General features: G+C 30.9%; 1 long non-coding RNA gene across 3 annotated transcripts; it reads right to left on the bottom strand.

Annotated features, from left to right (window-relative positions):
- Positions 1-3443: 3443 nt before the first annotated feature.
- On the bottom strand, positions 3444-7165 carry LOC115987276. Of its 3 annotated transcripts, none has more exons than XR_004091030.1 (4): positions 7050-7165; positions 6695-6725; positions 4936-4995; positions 3444-3637 (listed from the first exon to the last, which is right to left on the bottom strand). It is a non-coding gene; the product is annotated as an uncharacterized LOC115987276 (long non-coding RNA). The 3 variants fall into 3 exon arrangements; XR_004091028.1 differs by having other exon boundaries at positions 7047-7165; XR_004091029.1 differs by having other exon boundaries at positions 7078-7164.
- Positions 7166-7467: the final 302 nt, after the last annotated feature.

Consider the following 7467-nt stretch of genomic DNA (forward strand, 5'->3'; position numbering starts at 1 on the left):
TAATGAAGTGTGATTGATGAGAATTTGAGGAGTAAGGTGCTCTATTTATAATTATAAATCAGAGATGGCAATGGCCAATGATTTAGCTTGAAGAACAAGAGACGGAGTGATATATGATTAATGCATTTTCTATTGCTAGTGAGTCCATGATGCGTGGACAGCAAGGAGAAGACCAAATATTTGTACATTCCTAGATGTTTCTCACTGGTCTTACGGTTTAATTTGTCCCTGCGCTTTGGTCACAGCTCAAAGTTAATTAAAGTTAATTCCTTGTGTGTGCCAGAGTTTATCTTAAAAAATATTATATAACTAAAAGAAGTTTAGTTAGTGTACATCATCAACTATAGCATTAGCAACGACAAAAAAAACATATTATTTGTGCTGCTATCGATGTGGACCGAGTAGCATGCTCAAAGGTGCTCAAATTTAATTTTTCATTATTGATACTAATCTTATTGTTTAATGAAAATATAACAACAGAAATTGATGCAATCAAGTTATTTATGACCGGGTGCCAAGATGACAAACAAGTGCAAGTATATTTAATATTTATATTGTTTTGTTTTGTTTTCTTACTTTGACTTTTGAAGGTGGATCAATTGAGTTGATCCTTTGGAGAGAGACAGAGGAGAAAAAAATTAGCGTAGAGAGCAAGGAAGAAGGTACAAAATAATGTTAATAACCAACTATTGGGATAAATCTAAACACGCGCGCTTTGAGTGTGTGTTTGGGTTGGCGTTTGCTGCGTTGCGTTTCAGTTTCTACGTTTTCTCCTTCTTCTTTTCTTTTTTTTTTTTTTTTTTTTTTTTTTCACGCGTTTTCTCCCTCACAAGCGGCTACTGTTCATGTACTGTACATGAACAGTAGCCGCAACATTTGACCAGTTTTACGTGAACAGTGCATTCGTGCACTGTTCACGGACCCACAAATTTCATTTTTTATCAATATTTTCATTAAAAATGGGTCCCACGGTACTATTCACACATTTAAAAATTATTTTGCTACAGTGTTTTCAATTTTCTCCTTTTTTTTTTTCTTTTTTTTTTTTTCACGCGTTTTCCCCCTCACAAGCGGCTACTGTTCATGTACTGTACATGAACAGTAGCCGCAACATTTGACCAGTTTTACGTGAACAGTGCATCCGTGCACTGTTCACGGACCCACAAATTTCATTTTTTATCAATTTTTTCATTAAAAATGGGTCCCACGGTACTATTCACACATTTAAAAATTATTTTGCTACAGTGTTTTCAGTTTTCAGTTTCAGCAAAATAAGTTCTATCCAAACAAACCCTGAATCTGCTAAAACCTTAACAAAATTTTGCGGAAAAAAAAAATAAAAAAATTGATTAAGGAAAAAGAAAATGCACGCACAATGCATACTCATAAGAGTAATAAACTACATTAGAAAAAATAAATAAATAAAAGAGTTAAGGCTTTAACCTTTAATTTTTTTATTGATTAAAAAAAGTGAACATGTGTCATGACCCAAATTCATGGAACATGAATTTGGATGCATGACTAACTTGCTGATCTTACATGACTTAATAAACATAATTAATTTCCAAAATTAATTAAACTCCAAATAAACAATGCTCTTAATAAATCTCTTACAATAACTAAAATCCACAATTTAGAAATAATCTCTGAATACTGTAAAATCTTTAGTGAAATAAAAATAACTAAAAATCCTTCAAAGCTTTAAGCATTACTGATTTCGCCTAAAAACTCCAACACTCTACTTTGCACCTTATGAAAAGATCCAAAGTTTTTGTTTTCCAATTAAACTTTAATCTTAAAAATGTCACCTCTAATAAGCAATTATATACAATACACAACAAAATAGAGTCAAGCAAAAGTATTTTGATTTCACAAATTCACTCTATGGTATCAAATATAGTTTTCCAAAACATATAATGAGTCATTTAATACATATGTAATCAAATCTTAAAATCATTCAAAAACACATACAGATAATTGATCAGAGCACAGTGTCATATATACATATATCACATATTCTCACATATAATTCTGTGAACGGATACCAACATCTAATCGTTCCTACTGAGGGATCAACACTTATTTTCACATACAACCCTGTGAGTGGACTTACACATATATCTGATCAATTCTAAAAACACTTATTCTGAGTCACATATCATGAAAGCAAAGTATATACAAAATAGAATAATTTACTTAATATGAACAATTATTCCAAATACAGAGGCATATCGAAGATCACAATATCAAATTGAAACATAAATCAAAGGATGCTTGACTCTCTTTGGGAATGAATAGAAACTGAGGAGTTTATATAAATATTTTACAATTCTTAAGTAACTCTGAAAGCTCAATTTGCTAAAAGAAATGTTTTAAATACCATTTGGAAAAATAGGAATATGGCTTTGAAATCACTTGGTTTTAAACAAATTTAATGAACAAGAAGCTTTCTAGAAAACTTACTTTGAAACTCAATTATTTTATGAAAATAGTTTAGGTTAGAAATCATCTTTTAAATGAGATTCAGACATTCAAAATGTTATTTACAATTTGAAGTTTTTCTTTAAAACATTATTTAAATGTCGAAATTTCTCTTTCAATGATGTAAAAATGCTTTTGATAAACTTCAGAAAATGTATGCTTAAAAACATAACTTTTGAAAACCTATGACTTCTAGTAATCTAGTGAACAAAATTGTGCATATTATGCATAATTACTTGTACAACACTTGAATCACTCTGAAAGTTTAGCTGAAACACCCTCCAAATAGTCTCAAAATACGTTTAAATAGGACCTATAATCAACCGTGGAAATTACTTAATATTCTCTACAAAATATAAAGCTTATTGAACTATACAAATTGTTTTAAGAGAATTGTATTTTGATGAACTAATTAATGACACTGATGCAAGGAATCTCTACCCAAAAATCACTACAACAAAAGTGGACTATGGTGACGAAACCTTTCGTCATAATATGTCCTTATTTCGTCACCAAATACATATGGTGACGAAACAGCATTCGTCACCTAAGCTCCGTCACAGAATGTATTGGTGACGAAAATGTTTCGTCACCAATAAAAAAATGATAGGTGACGGAATTTTTTCATCACCAATAAAAAATGATAGGTGACGTAAGCTTTTCGTCACCTAATATTTTCGTCACTAAACCTTATTTTCAGTGACGGAACATTTTGTCACCAAATGTTTTTTTTTTTCAAATTCAATAGATTAGGTGACGAAGTTTTGCGTCACCAATTTTTTATTTTTTATTTTTAATTTCAATAGATCAAGTGACGAATTATTTCATCACCAATTTCTACTTATAGTCAAATATGGCAACGAAAATTATCATCAACAATTTTATTTTTTTATTAATATTCTTTACATTTACTTGCCATTACATTAACCTGTTCATTTCTAACCAAATCCATAAAAAATAAATTAAAAATAAATTCCATTCATTTCTATCCAAATTCATAAAAAACATCCATACAATCTAAAAATGCAATAAAGATGTTCACAAAGTAATTACAACCATTTATATACAAATGATGTCTTAGCTTCCAAACTTTACAGAAAATTATTTGAGTCCAAGTAGTCCCACAAAAGCTATATTTTTGCCACCAATCCCATATCTGCACAAGTATAAAGGAAAATACATCAATAACAAACTAGATTGCAAACCTATATCCCTGATAAGATGTACTACAACAAAAAAAGATTATTATTAGTAAGACAATGCAAAAAATGTCCACAGAATACCCAATAACAAACTAGACAAAATAATCATAATGCAACATCATATGAAGCCAAACTATCAAAGAAAGAAGACCCACAACATTCTCATCAAATAAAAACCCAACCCACATTACAAACCATGGAGAAATCACAAAGAATGTAGAAAAATCCCAATTTAAAACAAAACAAATAAAGTGAAATCCAAAACAAAAACCCAGCTACCATCATTAACACAAACCCAACCACCACAACGAATAAAAAATCTAGCCAACACCATTAAAAAAAAAAAAATAGCCACCACCATTAAACAAAAGCCACAGCCACCACCATAAACAAAAAACCCGCCACCACCATAAACAAAAAACACAGCTACCACCATTAACACAAAAACTCAACCCCTACCATAAACAAAAAACACATCTACCACCATTAACACAAAAACTCAGCCACCACCATAAACAAAAAACCCACCACCACTATTAAACAAAAAACAGAACCACCACCATAAACACAAAAATCCAGCCACTACCATAAACAAAAAACCCAACAACCACCATTAAACAAAAAGCATAGCCACCACCATTAACACAAAAACCCAGCCACTACCATTAACACAAAAACCCAGCCACCATCATTAAACAAAAAACACAGCCACTACCATTAACACAAAAACTCAACCACTGCCATAAACAAAAAACTCAACCATCACAATAAACAAAAAACCCACCACCAACATTAAACAAAAAACTCAGCCACCACCATAAACGAAAAACCCACCACCACCATTAAACAAAAAACATAGTCACCACCATTAACACAAAAACACAGTCACTACCATAAACAAAAAACCCAGCCATCACAATAAACAAATAACCCACCACCAACATTAAACAAAAAACTCAACTACCACCATAAACACAAAAACCCAACCACACAATAAACAAAAAATCCAGCCACCATCATTAACACAAAACCCACCACCACCATTAAACAAAAAATCCAACCACCACCACAAACAAAAAAGCCACCACCACCATTAAACAAAAAACACAATTGGAGCACAATTGTGCTACGGTACCCTCATACTATAAGAGGTTACTATAGCACAATTGTAAAAAAATTTACAATTGAGAGACCGGGTAATGCTTGTTTTTGTGTTTTTGTTTTTGTGTTTCTGTTAGAGATATTGGCAAACCTCACGTGTTTTTAACGGCCACAACTTCTTCCAATTGCTTCCCCTTGACCCACTTAGAAGCTGAAAATTATGATAGAGAACAATTAGAACAATCCCTTGCAATAACAAAGGCCACAATGCCATGAAAAAAGGACAATAAGCTAAAGTAGAACACAAATGGCAACTTCCAAAAACTTGACAAATTAATTAAAGAGACAAATATTTAAAAGCAATTTCTAACTCTAGACTAGGTTTCAAATATTTTCTCAATAAACTGAGTGATGGTTTGTTACTGTAGGCAATCTATTTTTTAATGGAACATTGACTTCCAAACCAAATTACCCAAGCAAGATGACATTGAGTAAATAGATGTAGTGAGGATTTTATCTGAAATTTGCAAAGAGAGCAACTTGAATTTGAGTTGAGTTGAGAGCATACCTGTTTATATATATAAACATGTAAGCTCTCAACTCAAATTCAAGCTGCTCTCTTTGCATATATATATATATATATATATATATTTTGATAGAAATTTTTTCTCTAGTATATAAAATATGTAATTGGTAGGTGTATAACATTTTGATAATTATCATCATATTATAAATAAATGAGAGTGGTCCATGTAAATAGTCCCATAGTTATAATACCATATGTATGACTTTAAGCAAATCAATTGTCATTTATAGTTCATAGCTAGGTTAATTATAATACTTCTAAATGATATTCAATCCAATTAATACTACTGCTTTGGTTTCCACTTGCTTTGTAATCGTCATTCATTATTAATTAAAGAAAAAAGCCCTTCAGGTTTAAAACACTTTTTTGGGTAAATAACAATATTTATTCATATGAAAAATGCAGACATTGGCAAGCTTTCTCTAGCTCATGTTTTTATTTTTATTTTTCTTTTGTACTCTTCTATGCCTTTTCAGTACACACCCTGTGTATTGGGATTTCATTTTTCTTAATTTAATGAGTTTATTTACCTATTAAAAAAAAAGTAGCCCAAGTACACAGTGGGTATACTATGGGTACAGCAAATCAAATCCTAGTACAATGATTAATCAAATCTAAGAGGGTAAAAAAAAAAAATTTGAGCCTAATCCTAGCATCAACTAATACAAAGATTTAAAAAACAGCAGTTTTAGATCTATAATAGTTCGTTCACACCCCTCAAAACCTCCAAGCATTTTGACAGTAATTCTCTTCATGTACAAGTTTCATATGCCCCATGCTCATTTACTAGCACGACACACTAGCAGATTCTAAATGAGCAAAGGAATCCATCAGCCATCATCACAAATGATAGATTGAAATGAATAAAAATCACTATACCCAAATCCAGTTACTAAAAATTGTAGCAATTACCCCCATTTTCCCAAAAAAAAAAAATGCCCCAGTGCTAAGTGGTACAAACTAGAAGCATTCAACTTACCAAAAAAGCTTCTGAATAAAAGAATATACTACTATACTATTCGTTGAAATAAATGTTTGACTAAAGACTAAACTACAAGAAGGCAATCTATAATTCTACATCAAAATTCAAACAACAGAAAAGTGGCAAATCCCCAATATTTATGCTTTATTTGTTAAATTTTTCAAGGCCAACAACAAAAACTTAAAATACCCAGATCCATTCCAGAATATCCAATTGATTTCTACTTATGATCAAAGTAACAGAAATAGTTACCTAGTTTGAAAGTAGAAATATGAGCACTTTCAACCACCAACAAAAATCACATATCTGAGAGAGAGAAGAGTGATGAGAGAGAGAGCTTACCGGTCTTTTTGGGAGGCTGAGAGGCGTGGGTCTGTATGTGGGAAGAGAAAGAGAGAGTATAAGTGTTTTGTTTATACAAATAAAAAATAAGGAAAAAAAAAAAAAGAAGTCAAAAAAATTTAGAACGCGCCTAAAAATTGGGCACCGCACAAAAAGAAATAAAAAAATTTGAGAGGTTATCTATACAGTATTTTTATAAAATTTTCACAATAAATTATAAGTGGTTAATTATTATTGGTTTAAATTTAAACATAACACTAAGATTACTTTTTTACCTTCAACAATAACAACCAATAACAACCTATCACTTAAATTTTATTATAAAAATATTATGACAATATTGTAAAAATACCACTTTTGTTTGGATTTGGAAGAGGAGAGACCATGAAGCACGAGCAGTATTGCTTGAGTTTCTTGAAATGAGCTTCTTCTTCGGAACTACGGAGAGAGATTAACAAATCAAAAGTCAAAAGCAACTGAACCTGTATTTTTAAAAACTGTGTGCTCTATACACAATAAAGCAATGAGAGCCACACCCTTTTTTTTAGTCTTTAATCAAGAATTAATGAGAACCACATGCTATGGCTCTACTTTTAGCTTTTGTTTCACTTTAACTTCTATTTTTTTTTTTTTTTTTTAAAGAGCTTTTGTTTTACTTGACATATTTTACAGTCTGTACGTTGTAGATTGTACAACTACAAGTTCTTTGTCCTCAAAAACAATATTATATACTATATTATACAACTCTATGAAAAGTCACGTTAATTTAATTT

Source organism: Quercus lobata, chromosome 4 (genome assembly GCF_001633185.2).
Source record: "Quercus lobata isolate SW786 chromosome 4, ValleyOak3.0 Primary Assembly, whole genome shotgun sequence".
NCBI lineage: Eukaryota > Viridiplantae > Streptophyta > Magnoliopsida > Fagales > Fagaceae > Quercus > Quercus lobata.